The sequence below is a fragment of the Zalophus californianus genome, chromosome 5, assembly GCF_009762305.2.
Source record: "Zalophus californianus isolate mZalCal1 chromosome 5, mZalCal1.pri.v2, whole genome shotgun sequence".
Lineage (NCBI taxonomy): Eukaryota > Metazoa > Chordata > Mammalia > Carnivora > Otariidae > Zalophus > Zalophus californianus.
In genome coordinates, this window is record NC_045599.1 from 50,087,909 (window position 1) to 50,103,042 (window position 15,134).

Sequence of the window (15,134 nt, forward strand, 5' to 3'; positions counted from 1 at the left end):
TTCTAAGGACCTTGATGAAAAGTGAGTCAGAACGTCCTGCCCAGGGGATGGAAAGGGCAACTTTATCCTTGGGTAGCCCCAGAGTGTTCACCTCCCCTGTATTTCTTCCATTTGGCCCATGTGTGTGTCTAGTTGGTTTCTGTGGGTTTCCATTCTTGGCATCAGAGAAGGCCTGGGCCAGGCAGTGAGGGGCAAGCAGTATGGGCCGAGGACAGGGGTGGTCAGATCACACCTGTGTGCAGCTGGTTGATGTGGGGTTGGCGGTAGTAGCTGCAGCAGTAGCTGGAGTAAGAGATGGAGCTGAGGCCGTGAGGAGGGATGTTGGGTCCAAACAGCAGTAGTGGACGAGTGGCTAATTCTGTGGAAGTTTGGCTGGGAGGGAGAAGAGCTTAGTGACCAGGGAAACGGAAGAAAGGAGGGTTGAGCTGAGCCTTCCAGGACTCCTGGGTACCCTCCAGGTGGAGGGGGCTGGGAGTGGGCACTCCAGGTAGAGGATGCAGCGTGGGCACAGGCCCAGAGGCACGGAACATGCTACAACTGGAGAACTTGAAGTCAATTGATATGGCTGCGTTATGAAGCCTGGGGGTGAGAGGTGGATGTGGCAGGAGAGATAGGCAGGGGTAGATCAAGAAGCTGACTTGGGAGTTGTATTACTTTGCTTGGTTGGCCACCACAAAATACCACAAACTGGGTGGTTTGAACAATAGAAATTTATTGTCTCTGAGTCCTGGGGGTCAAAGTCCAAGATGGAGGTGTTGGCAGGGTTGGCTCCTTCTGAGGGGTTTGAGGGAGAATCCGTTCCCGGCCTCTCCTCTAACTTCTGGTGGTTTGCTGCAGTGTCTGGCATTCTTTGTCTTGTTGAACCGCCACCCCAATCTCTGCCTCTGTCTTCACACAGTGCTCTCCTGTTTGCGCGCCTGTCTTCAGGTGTCCCCTTTCTATAAAGATACCAGTCATACTGAATTAGCACCCACCCTAATGATCTCATTTTAACTGGATTATCTCTTAAAAGATCTTATATCAAAAATGAGGTTATATTCTGAGGTCCTGGGGGGTTTAGACTTCAACATATGAAGTTAGGGAGGGGCACGATTCAGTCCATAACAGGAGGGAAATCAGATAACATTTTGGGAGTCAGAAGTTGAACTGAGCAGGCTCTCCTGGGCTCTGCTGAGCTATCCTTTCTTCCCATCTCCCCACACTTTGCCATGGGACCCAGGGGCTGAGTGCTACTTCTGTGCTTGGATTTGTTCCCCCGCTTCCCCAACTCTCTGTGGCGTTTCAGCACTGCACAGCAGTTACGTGGGGCTGGATATTTGAACAAAGTGTTTAGGAAATATCTTTAAACATCTGAATTTGCAACATCTTTCCCAGGCTAGATCACTTTGGTTCAAATTTTATCCCTTGGAGTTGTCATAACCCTTTCACTAGAGCTTGTGTGTGTGTGTTGTTAGAGAAGGTTGGTGTCAATGAGCTTGGGCTTTATTGGGTAGGAACTGAGGAGATACTGGAGAGTTTTCAGGCAAGAGTGGCATGATGAGTGTTTTTGAGAGATCATTCTGAAAGCAGGTTGAAGAAGGGATTTGAAGAAGTCAACACTGGAGGCAGGAGGCCCAGGCAGATGTCTCATGCAGTGATTCAGATGAGAAACAATCAGAACATAGACTAAGGCATGGATGCGTGGTAGAGTCCTTGGGAGCTTTCAAAATATCCGTGTTCAAAAAAAAAACAAAACAAAAAAAACAAACCAAAAACAAAATATCTGTGTTCAAACCCCACCTCAGACCAACTAAACGGCAGTCTTCGGAAGCAGGACTCAGACACTGGCTCAGTTTTATTAATGCTGTCTCGGTGATTCTAGTGTGAGGTCAAGGCTGTGAACCACTGACCTAAGGCAAGACCATGGGGAAGGTTTGGAGCAAATAGAGGCTAAGGAAGTAGAACCACAGGTTTTGGCAATCAGTTCAGTGAAAGCCTGACAGGGAGGACAAATAGGGAGGGTGGGCCCGGTGTTCTGGCTTCACTGGGCATTACTGTAGCTACTAGATACACATTACACATTTCTAAAGAATTAGAGCATTCTGAGGTATACTAATACCAAAATTGTAGTTCAGCACTGCACTAGATGTCCATGTAGAAGGAAGGGTTGGGACATAAACGACTGCCATCTCCATTGTCCCGTGGTGCATTTCATGTACCCTTCTGTCCTGTTCGGAAACCTTCAGGGACCCACCCATGTTTACACAGTAAATTCCACATTCCTTGCCTGGAAATCAAGACATGATGCTTCCACCCAACCCTTAAATAAATCCATTTCTCAAACTATTTTCTGTGGGTTTTACAATACTGTACTATAAATTAGTATCTGTATTGGGTGTGTGATATGCATCAGCCGCTGAGGCATTTATTTTATTTTTTGTTATTTTAAAGATTTTATTTATTTATTTGAGAGAGAGAGACAGAGAGAGCACAAGCGGAGGGAGGGGCAGAGGGAGAGGGAGATGCAGACTCCCCGCTGAGCAGGGAGCCCGATGCGGGCTCGAGCCCAGGACCCTGAGATCATGACCTGAGCCAAACGCAGACGCTCAAGCAATGGAGCCACCCAGGCGCCCCAGGGTGCACTGTCTGAGGCATTTAAAACTATATTCTTCCTAATTCTCCTAACAGCACGGTATGGGGGTCTTTATCATCTATCTTACATGTGACAACACTAGGCTCAGTAATGTTATGCAGCCCCCCTAAGTTCGCCCAGTTAGTAAATAGCAGAACTGGAATTTGAACCCAGGACTATAGGTCATCACATTATTCCTACCACACCACACTATCCCCTTCGCTATGAGTGTTTCAGCTTCTGCCATTTTGCACATGCTGTTACTTCTTTATGAAGTGGCCTTCCTCCCGTGGTGTGCTGGTGAATGTTTCATAACTGGCTTTCTCACTCTAGTTCTGCTGTGAGTATTGGCTGACATATATTTTTTTTTTTACATAAATAAGTGTTTTAGGATGTTACTGTTCATCAATGGTGTGAGGGACTTTGCTGAACCACATAACAGTTTTCAAGTGCTAGAAGATTTCTTCAAGTTTTTGGTGCCAACTACCAACATGATTTTTTTTTTTAAGATTTCATTTTTAAGTAATCGCTACACCCAGCACAGGGCTCAAATTCACAACCCCAAGACCTAGAGTCGCTTCTTCCAACTGAGCCAGCCAGGCACCCCCCCGATATGATATATTTTAAAGCTGAATCTACATTATTAAGATTTTTCCATTACTTTCTTAAGTCTAAACAACCAACCAAGCAATAGATCAAGCCCTGATTCATAGCATTTGCAGATTTCTGCTATGTAAATCCTCCCAGCATGGAAGAAATTTGGAAGAGCTGTGCAGTAGCACATTATATAATATTATTATATATATATTATGTATACAATATATATTAATGCTGTGTATTATTATATAGTATGTCTACCATATAGATACCATAGATGTAAATATCCTGAAGAGCACAGATTACAGTAAAATGCAGTAAAATAATGAAGAAGCAATGAGTTCTGAGTGTTTATTTAGATAATGTTCAATTACATATTAATTCTATATTATCTATTATCATATTAAGTAATATATTATAAATATAATCTAAAAGGTGTAATTTATTTAATTTTAAGATTTTGTAATTTAATTTTTAGTAATGGCTGCATTTAACAATTGGCTGACAGTATTCCTGATAAAGGTAACCACCAGACCTCACAAGACGGTGTCAGCTGGCTCCCACACACCACCGCTTTTCTTCTTCCTCTCCACTGACCCAGATTCAATCCAGTCTGCAAGATCTGGCCAAAACTCCAGCTTGCTACAAAACCTTCCAAGTACCCCATCAGGTCTTCCCGCCTGTAGATCCTCAGTCCTTTTAGTGGATACCAGTCCTTAACACCTATCTGATGCGATTGTTTAATTCCATCTTTTATTTTTAATAGGTCTGTTTCATCAACAATCTAGTCAACTCTTTGAGGGCGGGGATCTTGCTTAGTACCTTTGTAGTTTCTGACAGGACTTAGCATCATCTTTGCACATGAAGTACTTGATATTATGCTGTTGGTTTAGTTGCCTTTTGGATAAATTAGCCAGATGCAGTTGTATCATGTCCATTCGTCTCCATCTCCTAAAGATGAGCACAAAAATACCAGTCTGGTTCCAGGCAAATGAGTGTTGACTGTGTTTGCATAGCTCACCCGCCCCTGACTTTGGGAGCTGTAAAACTCACTTAGTGTGACCTTGGTACACACTGTTCACATCTTCAGATTCTCTCTCTTTTTTTTTAATTTAATTTATTTATTTGACAGAGAGAGACACAGTGAGAGAGAGAACACAAGCAGGGGGAGTGGGAGAGGGAGAAGCAGGCTCCCCGCTGAGCAGGGAGCCCGATACGAGGCTCGATCCCAGGACCCTGGGATCATGACCTGGGCCTAAGGCAGACGCTTAACGACTGAGCCACCCAGGCACCCCCAGACTATCTTTCTTTGAAAAGATCATCCTTTGGCCCTCAGAGTCCTTGGCAGCCCACACCCAAGCATCATTATTGTATGCCATTACTTGCCTCCCCTGAGCCACCTTATCTACCTGTTGAATTTTAAATGAAAACCCAATGAACAGAAGCTCTGCGCTGAATTCTATATTTTGTTCCTTGCTGGGCTTCCATGAATACAAAACACCAACACAAAGGGGAGAGTCAGCAGGTAGAGATCAACACCATCCATATTTAATGGGAAGGGAGCCCGTCCTCATAGATGGGAAAAACCATGTTAGAAGAAGGCCAAGTTCAGTAACTTGCCCATGCTTACGGAGTGAGCTTCTGGCAAAAAAAGGAATATATATCTTATAACAAATTTTCCTGATTTGTAGTACCATCATTTTAATCCCTAAGGAGAAAAAAAAAACACGAACAAGTAAGGGATTAAATGGTGATGGGTAATCAGGAGATTTCCTTCACCTACTATCGGGTACAAAAGTGGGGACATGGACCCACATCCTTCACCAAGAACCTAAGCTCTGTGTGACTGGGCTGGCCCACTGCCCGCCAGTCTCTTTCTTTAGGGGAAGACACTGGAACCAGAGATGCCTGGGGTGAGCAGCACAGCGGCCTCCCTACCTGTCACTGGGTATGTGGCTCCCGATGTGGGACCCATGGTGGCTCCTGGCAAGGCTGTCCCAGGGAAAGCATCTCAGCAGTTTCTTCCCTGGTCCTCAGTGGTTTTCAACTTCTTTCTGAGGCAACTCTTCTGGTGGCAACCTGACCAGTAGCGGTAGCTTCAGTTACAGCACCTGCAGCTGGACAGACACCACCGCTTTTCTGCATCCAATATACAAATTAATACATTCTTGTAATACCTACATCAACAGATATAAAACATGGAGTCTCATGGGGCGCCTGGGTGGTTCAGTCGGTTAAGGGTCCGACTCTTGGTTTCGGCTCAGGTCACGATCTCAGGGTCATGAGATCTAGCCCCGTGTTGGGCTCTCTGATCAGCACAGAGTCTGCTTGAGATTCTTTCTCTCCCTCTGCCCCTCCTTACCCCCATCAAATAAATTAATAAATAAATAAACATTTAAATAAAAACATGGAGTCTCACCATTGTCCCCTGTTCCTATTTACACATACTCCTTTTGCACTGGACATACAAACATCAGTGAATATCTATCCAGAAAGATCTAGGAAGTTCCAAACTTACACTCAGTGGGACTATGGGTTGCATTCTTATTCTCACTGCTGCTTCCTCATTTAAATAGTTTTCCAGTTATTCCTTCATTCAACCACCCACTCAGTATTTATTGAGCACCAACTATGTCCTGGGGACCACACCCTGGAGAATTAGACCTAGTGCTCCTATTCAAGGTGCTCATAGTCTAATAACAATTGTTGTAACAACATCAATAATCAAAAATATTTATAAAATGTTTAGTATGTGCCATTCCTCAATATCGTTAGGTAAATACTCATTCTTCCCCTCTTTCAAGTGAGAAACCAAGGCACAGAGAGGTGCGGCTGCCCATGTTCATGCAGCAAAGTCATGTAAGTAGGCAGTCTGTGTTTCATGTCCTAGCCCGGTGAGGCAGGGAGGCCCCTTGCAGAGAGTATACTCGTGAGTCAGGTGTGATTCAACCCTAACCTGGTTATACACTCCCACCCCCACCCCCACCCCATTCTCGGATTTTCCAGACATAACACCATTTAAAAAAGAAAAAAATAATTGTTTTTAAGAAAAACTAACAGGAAAGCAGTAACAATAAAACAAGAAAGTAGCCCTCTAAAATGGGAAAAGCATTCAGCTTTAGGATTAACGTAACCTTTACACTTGTCTCCAGCCCTTCTGAACTCAACCCTATTTCTGGAGAAAGGGTCTTTACCGTGTTGAATTAGAAAGATCTGTTGATTGCTAAGAAGCTGTCAGGAGACATACTCAAGGTAGAAAAGAGCAGGGGCATGGAGCCCATCTCCTTGCATCTGGGGGAAGGCTTTCTGCCGTGCTGGAAGTTGGTGCTGCTCCGACCCCGGGATACCCGGGGTATCCGCCGGGTCGCGCCCCCCCGCCCCCCTGCCACCGCCCCGCCCCCCCTGCAGTGTGCGATTTAATTGAGCAGCTCTCTGAATGTGAAGCGATGCCGGATCTCCTTGTGCCAATCTCTCAGGAACTGAGAGAGGGCATTTGAACGTAAATCAGATGACCAACAGTTTGAGAGGCTTCATCAGTACACACTGTGGCGATAGCCACGTGATGCCACAGCCCTCATCAGCTCTGTCAACTCAGAGAAGAAAAGAAAAAGTCAGTACAGTGCAAATCCTCCCCCCCCCCCGCCCCCCGCCCCCAGGTTTCATGAGATCAAAAGAAGTCCTTAGACTGACCTGTGCAGCCGGTTGTTTTGCTGTCCTGTAGTGATGACAGCCCGTGGTTTGTTTCTGTCTTTTGGGTGATCATCTGCTTTGGTGATCAGCTGAGAACTCTTGCTCTGAGAACTGAATCCTCCTGGTGGTATTTTTCCACACCCGGCTGGGACATGACAGAAGTTTTTCCTGTCAGCAAGAACAGAAGAAGATGATGCCAAAAGGAAGGAGCTTAATGAGCTCTTGGCAGTGAGTCTAAGCTTATTTCTAGAAGAAAGGGCTTAGGTTCCAGTGTGGTTTTACAAAGCACTAATTCTTTGTTGGCTTCTTCATAGCCGTACTTTTCCTAACTGTGGGGACACGGTGACAGTAAATCTCTTTAAGTAATGCAGGGCATTTAATGAAAATTTTTTGTTTGAGGTTAAGGATTTGGGGGGGCTTTGCCAATTTTTTTTTTTGCCTTCATTTCTTCAATTATTCTCTCTTTCCCTTTGTCTCTCTCTCTTCCTTCTGGGACTCCCATGGTGCATCTGTTGGTATGATTGATGGTGTACAACAGGTTTCTTAGATTTTGTTTTCATTTTTCTTCATTCTTTTTCCTTTTATTTTCTCAGACTATGTAATCTCAATTGACCTATCTTTAAGTAGTAAAATTTTATCTTATTTTTAAAGATTTTATTTATTTATATGACAGAGACAGCAAGAGAGGGAACACAAGTAGGGGGAGTGGGAGAGGGAGAAGCAGGCTTCCCGCCGAGCAGGGAGCCCGATGCGGGGCTCAATCCCAGGACCCTGGGATCATGACCTGAGCTGAAGGCAGACACTCAATGACTGAGCCACCCAGGTGCCCCTAGATAGTAAAATTTTAATTCCAGTTATTGTACTTTTCAGTTCCAGAATTTCTGTTTGGTTCCTTTTAATAATTTCTTTCTTTATTGATATTCTCCTTTTGGTCAGACACTGTCCTTGTGATATCCTTTAGCTCTTTGAACACATTTAACATAGCTGACTCAAAATCTTTTTCTAGTGACTCCTGTGTCCGGGCTACCTCAGAGACAGTTTCTGTTGAGTGTTTTTTTCCCCCCTGTGTATGGACCACATTTTCTTGTTTCCTTCCATATCTCACAATGTTTAAATAAAAACTGGACAGGTTGAACTTTATAATCTGTGACTTTGGAAATAAGATTCTCCATCTTCGACAGGGTTTGTTGTTTCTGCTTGTTTTTGTTGTTGGCTTTTTAGGGGCTTTTCTGAGCCAGAGTTTAAGTCTGTATTTTTGTCATTTTTGACCCCCGAAGTTCCTGTTCTGTTAGCTTCGTGGTCAGGCACTGAGTGGACATAGATTTCCTTCAGTGTTTGGATATCAAATATCTCCGAATTTTTGCCCAGGGGCTGTGTGTGTGTTGGGGTGCTCCTTCAGTCCTCAGCCAGGCAGTTTGTAACTCTGCTTTAGTCTTCACTTCCTGTGCATGCATAGAGTCAGGATCAGCCAGGAGCGAGGATGGAAGGCCTTCTCGGGTCTTTCCTGAACACGTGCATAGTCCCGTTTGTGTGTGTGGCTTTCCAGACTATCGGGAATACGTTGGAACTTTTCTTTTTATGTATTTATTTAAATTTTATTATGTTATGTTAATCACCATACATTACATCATTAGTTTTTGATGTAGTGTTCCATGATTCACTGTTTGTGTGTAATACCCAGTGCTCCATGCAGTACGTGCCCTCTTTAATACCCATCACCAGGCTAACCCATCCCCCACCCCTACGTTTGAACTTTTCAAAGCCCTTATGCCCCAAGGGTAATATTTCCTAGACTTTTCTCCATGCTTTTTATTAAAAAAAAATTTTTTTTAAAGATTTTATTTATTCATTTGACAGGGAGATAGAGAGCACAAGTAGGCAGAGCGGCCGGCAGAGGGAGAGGGAGAAACAGGCTTCCCCGCTGAGCAGGGAGCCCGATGCAGGGCTTGATCCCAGGGTCCTGGGATCATGACCTGAGCCGAAGGCAGATGCTTAACCGACTAAGCCACCCAGGTGCCCCTATTTTTAAGAATTTTTAAGAAGTTTTTATTTATTTAAATAATCTCTACCTCCAACATGGGGTTTGAACTCATGACCCCAAGATCAAGAGTCGCATGCTCTTCTGACTGAACCAGCCAGGCACCCCTTCTCTATGCTTTTTAATCTGTTCTTCCAATTTGTAAATTGTAAATGTTTTTACAACATTGTAAATGTTTTTGACAAATGCCCCTTGGGTAGTGGTTGTAGTGTTGGGTGTGTTCCAGTTAGGGGAGATAAAATGTGCCCTTTGAGGGGCATCTGGGTGGCTCAGTCGGTTGGGTGTCTGCCTTCAGCTCAGGTCACGGTCTCGAGGTCCTGGGATCGAGCCCCGCATCGGGCTCCCTGCTCAGCAGGGAGTCTGCTTCTCCCTCTGACCCTCTTCCCTCTCCCCTCCGCTCCCACTCGTATTCTCTCTCTCTCTCAAATAAATAAAGAAAATCTTTAAAAAAGGAAACAGAACAAAAAACATGCCCTTTGAGAGGGACCTTCCATAGAGGCACCAGATAGATCACCAAGGACAGTTCCCTGCAAATGAGGATGGTTCTGCTCTCTGGTAGCGGCACCAGTACGGGGACTGTGGGCTGTTACTTTCAAGCGGACTGTTAGGCTGAGGACAGGCCATGGGACTTGGGTAAGTTAAAATGCCCCGGGGCTCACTGTTCTTACTGAGATTCAGCCCTTTTTGTTGATTGAGTGGCCCCAAAGTTGTAGCCAGCTATTGTTTCATTTCCAGAGTTCTAGAAAAAGTTGATTCTGACATTTTTTGGCCAGTGTTTCAGTTGCTCTCATGGAGGAGTGCACTCCTGCAATTTCTTACTCTGACATTTTCACTGGCATTGCCTTGCCTGTTTTTCTCACAGGGTTGTTGGACCTTATTCTTGTGTTCTTAGAAGTTCTTTCTTTCTTAGAGATACTATTTTGTGATCTTAGCAATAAATAGTTTTGCCCAGTTCATCTGTTGGTATTTTACTTTGTTCATGGTGTTCTGACCTCTACAAAACTTTTTGGTTATTATGTCATCAAATTTATTAACCTTTTCTATGGATTTGAGCCATAGCGAGAAAAATTGCCCCTCTCTCTAATTCCAGAGCTATTTATATATGTTTTCTTAAGGTATATACATAGGTTTATGTTTTACCTGTAAATCTCTAATCCATTTGGATTTTAATATAGTGTGTAGTGTGAAAAATGGAGACAATTTTATCTTTTTCATATAGCTAGCCAGTCACACTGTTAGCATGAATTTTTCCTCTCTGACTTGAGATGCTTCCTTTATTGTGTATGAAATTTCCATGTGCAGTTAGGCCTAGGTCTGGATTTTCTATTCTGTTCCATTGGTTTCTCTAGTCATGGGCCAATGCCATGCTGCTTTTTAACTTATAGAGGTTTTATTTTATATAAGCCAGTTCCCTGTCCTCCTCACATTGCTTTTCTTTTTTTGAGGTTTTCTCCCCCTGGCTATTGTTTGTTCTTCTTCCAAATGAACTTTGTGCCAGACAAAAATTCCAATGACATTTTATGTTGCAATTGTGTTAAATTTATATATTGCCTTCATGATAACTGATATGCCAAAGCGTGCTGTATTTCTGTACTTTTTCAAGTCAACTTTTGGGACGTAAAGGAATGCTTTGTAGTTTCCCCCATACAGATTTTTGGCATTTCTTATTAAGTTTGCACTTATGTGTTTTGATATCATAAATGGGGCATTCTCTCCCATTCTAACTGGTTCTCTTTGTATATATAAAGCCTACTAATTTTGGTACATTGATTTTATAATCTGCTATTTTATTCTTACATATAATAGCTTTGCCATGGGATCTTTTGGGTGTTCCAAATATAAAATAATATCAGCTGCTGGGATATTATGTTTTGGTGGTTTTAGCAAGGACTGGGAAAGCTCCCTTGTGAGAGAGTTCTGGACATCACTATTTATTAATAAGACCTATACACCAAGGTAACCCCTCATACACTTCAGTGTTTCTTATGGTGTTACTATGATTGTAGGTCTAAACTAGCCTCCGCCAGAGAGTTTGAAAAGTGACATTATCAGGATCCTCTGTGTCTACAAATACACCTCTAAAAACACAACACATACACACACAGTCTGTTTGTTTTTGAGAAGTAAACGTGTGTGCAGAGCTGAAGACGTTCTACCCCATGAGGTTGCCAGGTGAATCAGGGCACTACTGTTGAAAATGACCAGCAACCACTCACTGTGGCTCGCCAAAACTGAGATGATAATCCTTGATCTTGTGCTGAAGCTCTTTACTTTCTCAGTGCACTTTTGTGCTTCACATTCTTTTTCACTCTAATGTTACTCCTCTGGTGCTACATGGGGTGGTGGCGATCCCGTTCCCATTTCCTAGAAAACAGGGCTCCCCGGGCTAGTCAGCTGGCTAAGGGAGGAGCAGGGATTAGAACTCAGATTTTCTGTCTTAATGTCTCTTCTCTCCAACATACTCAAATGCCTGCAAACCCTTTTGTTGCTATTAAAACCCATTTCTTACCTTCCCTCTGAGGAATCCGGAACAGCTGCTCAGCATCCCCTATTATAATATCTCTTCATATGTATGAAGCCTGTGATTTTGTTCCCTTCCAGCTTCCCCTTCGGCAGGTTAAATCACCCCGATTCCGTTCCTCCTAGAGTTTATCTCCCACCTCTTTTGTCAGTTTTAACAAAGAGGTTGTGACTCCTGGGTCCCTGCTCAACAGAGCTCTTCCTCATTATTTTGTAACCTTTATACCTCCTTCCAGGGAGAGCTAAATAAAGCCTGTGGATTTTTGATATGAATGTCTGGCAGGCTCATGCTCACACAGAAAGGTTTCCAGCAAGGCTCGCTGATGAAAGCCTCAGTCCCGTGACTGAGTCTCATTCACGGCAGATGAAAAGCCGCAGCTCCTCTTCTCGTTCCAAAACCCACAAATGGGGATGGTGCCTACATGAAGGTCCAAATTCCACAGCAAGTACTGTTTTGGCAGGAGGAGATAGGTTGTAATGAGAATATTTAGACACTAGGAACAACTGGCTAATTGCTTCAGGTGAATAATTCATTTTTTGGAAAGATACTGTTCTTCCAGCTTGTTAATCATGTGTAAAAATTATCCTTGACCTAGAATTTCATTATTGCACCTGAGCCAGCCTGAAAATTAGAGAAGTTAAGTAGCATAAAATATAAGTAGTAAAAAGGAGAATAAACCTTGAGAGTTAACAGCTACGCAATGTTCTGGATGTTAAAGAGTAAAACATATCAAACATGCTTCAGTGGTATTTTAAGAATGACAACAGATGCTCCTTCTCTTTTGGCATCCCCAGGTTCTCTTCCTAGCCCCTTCCCTCTGTGCCCACAAAGAAGGTGCCAGATTTGGATGATAAGAGGGCACGCCATCCATCAACCAGGTTATTCGCTTTTTTCTTTCTAGGAACAATAAGCGGCTGTCATGGTCCTTCAGGGAGCGTTGGTCTAGGAGGCAGAGAAACGTGGTCCTGCCTTCCATGAGCACCTTTTCCCTGTTTGTGAACAAAGGCCCTCTGTAGCTGAGCACCTGGCCCCGTCTTGGATTCCCTGGCTATTGTGTCCCTGCGCCCTTTAGGGAAATGTAGGGACTCCTGGCTTCTGAAAGGAAGATGCTCCTCAGGACTGGTGTCATCGCAGGTCAAACAGCAGGAGGGAGGGGTTTGAGAAAGCCCCTTTTGTGTTCCTCGTCTTAGAGTGAAGAACTGAGAGTGGTATCGATTCATGATTTGTTGGAAAAAGAATTTGGGTAATGGAAGGGGAGAACTTTCCAGAAGGGTGAAATGTGGTGAAGAAGGGTAAAGGTGTGAATGACGAGGCTAAGTGAAGACCAAGGGTCTGCCTCGCCGGGTGCGACGCAGCGTGATTGGGTTTCAGCGGCGTGATGAGGCGGGCGGGGCCTCTGCTGCTTCTTGAGGAGGAGGGGGGCACATTTATCAGAGTGGTGTTTTGGAGGAAGGGTGTGCAGCGTGGTCTGAGGGGCAGCAGTAGGGATGAAGGGAGAGGGTGAACCAACATCTGTGATGAAGGGAATTTGCTCTGACTTCCTGTGGCAGCAGGAAATGTGGTGTTGTGGAGGGAACTGGTCTGAGCAGTAAAAGGACTACATTTGAATCCTTGTTCTGCTTTTAACCAGCTGGATAATATCAAGAAGTGCTTCCCTGAGCCTCCAAGTTGGAGTCTCAAACTGGATGTGGCCTGTGCATCAGTTTTCACCTGCAGCTGCATCTACTTTGTGAACTCAGTGCTTTGGTTTCCACAGTCTCCACCACTCCCTATTGCTTCACACTCCCCTCCCCAGCCTGGCCCCTCTCTGTGTACAACCTCTGCTACCAGTCCTGTTAAAGTAGCTATATTTATGTTTGCCTAGTTTGCTGTTGCCCGTTTTAGGTTACAAGTTCTTAGAGGTGGGAAACTATTGGACTTATTTCTTCTAGCAGAATGTGAAGGGCAAATTAGTAAGTAATAGTTACGAGTTGATGATATTCAAGGATGAACATAGACCTTCTTTCCTCTTTGCTTCTTCTCTACTCTCTGGGGAGATCTACAGCAGTTAAACAGGATGATGGGGGAATGGGCCTAAGGTTAGATTCTATTTTACCTCTACTACCCTTCTCAGTTTGGATCTTTAGAGCCACAGATGCCTAAGTACCTGTTTAGAAGGAAACCACTTCTGGCCCCTTTTGTTAATTTAGGACAGTGACTTCGGGGTTATCATAAAGATATACTTGGTGTCAAAGCAGTGTAGGAGGCAAGCCTAGAATTAATCAGGCTCAACACCTTTGTTTTGCAGAAGAAAGAATGGAGGTCCAGACATGGCAGGGGACTCGCTTGGTGCCCCATCTCCACGACTGGAGCCCAGTGTGCTCTCTGTTGAGTTCATGGCTTCTCCGGCTCAGTGTTCACATCATATTTGTAAGAGGCTACATTCTGCTTGGGTCTTGGCTCAAGACATTCATCTGAAGGTAATTACATCTTTTAGATTGAATACCTATATGGAGTTATTAAAATTGCATTTTCAAAAATGGAGGTAGTGATGTATTTTTGTGGAACTAAAACCATCTGTAGACAAGGCTTATTTTCCCAGAAGATTTAAGAATTGAGTCCCAGAAAACAGATAATTAAAAAAAAGTAAAGATTAATTCGATTTTCATACAATTCCAAGTATTTAAATCCTATTTTGAGATCATCATTTAGTTATACAGTAAATGTTTTTTTGCTTCCATTTTCCTTTCTTTGTCTTATTTAATATGAGTCATTTTATTGTTCTCCAGAGGGTATAACTTTTAAATGAGTTAAAATGTTATATCACATTTTCCTTTATAACATGACATCTAATTATATTGCATTTAATTCAGTTAAGTGTTCATTTTCAGACTCAATTTGTAAGTGTTTTTCAAGTTAGTGGAAAAAGTACTTCTTTTTCCTCCTCGTTTCTTTTTTCCTTTACTTTTCCTTCTCTTCTTCCTTCCCCTCTTTCTCCTAAAGTAGATTCTTCAGCATTATCTGCTGCTCCCAGGTTTTCCAAGTTGTGGCAACTTGGAGCTCAGAGTGGCTGTCGAGGTGCTCTTGTCTGGGGGCTCCTGACCTGTGGTTTGCTTACACACGTGGAGCCCTAGGTAGGCTTTTGTGGGGAGCTTTTACGGGGAACTTTAAAATTGTGGGCAAAATTCTGTGTTCCTGTGCATTTCTCTGGAAAGAGGGTCTATAGCTTCATCAAATTCTCAGAGGTGTCCTTGACCCCAAAGTTTACGTAAGTGTCACTAATGAGAAAAGCAGTGCCCAGGTAGTGAAAATGACTCCTCCAGGACCACAGAAATGTGTAGTGACAGACCAAGGAGTACACTCTAGGTCTGCTGACTTCGAGTACAAGGCTTTTTCTACTGCATTATGAAAGCAGGCTTAGTTTCAATTTTAATAGAGTCAGTGTACGTTCAGTCTTTATGCCTTCTTTTTTTTTTATAAAAGATATTTATTTAGCTAACAGAGAGAGAGGGAGAGAGAGAGAGAGAGAGCGAGCACAAGCAGGGGGAGCAGCAGGGGGAGAGGGAGAAGCAGGCTTCCTGCTGAGCAGGGAGCCTAAGGTGGGGCTCAATCCCAGGACCCCAGGATCATGACCTGAGCTGAAGGCAGATGCCTAACCGACTGAGCCACCCAGGCGTCCCCCTTTATGTCTTCTTAAA

At 43.8% G+C, this 15,134-nt stretch overlaps 1 long non-coding RNA gene across 2 annotated transcripts; it reads right to left on the bottom strand.

Annotated features, from left to right (window-relative positions):
* Positions 1-712: 712 nt before the first annotated feature.
* Positions 713-11,653, bottom strand: LOC113929524. 2 transcript variants are annotated; one of them, XR_003522227.1, is made up of 5 exons: positions 11,446-11,653; positions 6,899-7,066; positions 5,147-5,325; positions 4,031-4,159; positions 713-938 (listed from the first exon to the last, which is right to left on the bottom strand). It is a non-coding gene; the product is annotated as an uncharacterized LOC113929524 (long non-coding RNA). The 2 variants fall into 2 exon arrangements; XR_003522226.1 differs by lacking the exon at positions 713-938 and having other exon boundaries at positions 3,552-4,159.
* Between the last annotated feature and the right edge of the window lie 3,481 nt (positions 11,654-15,134).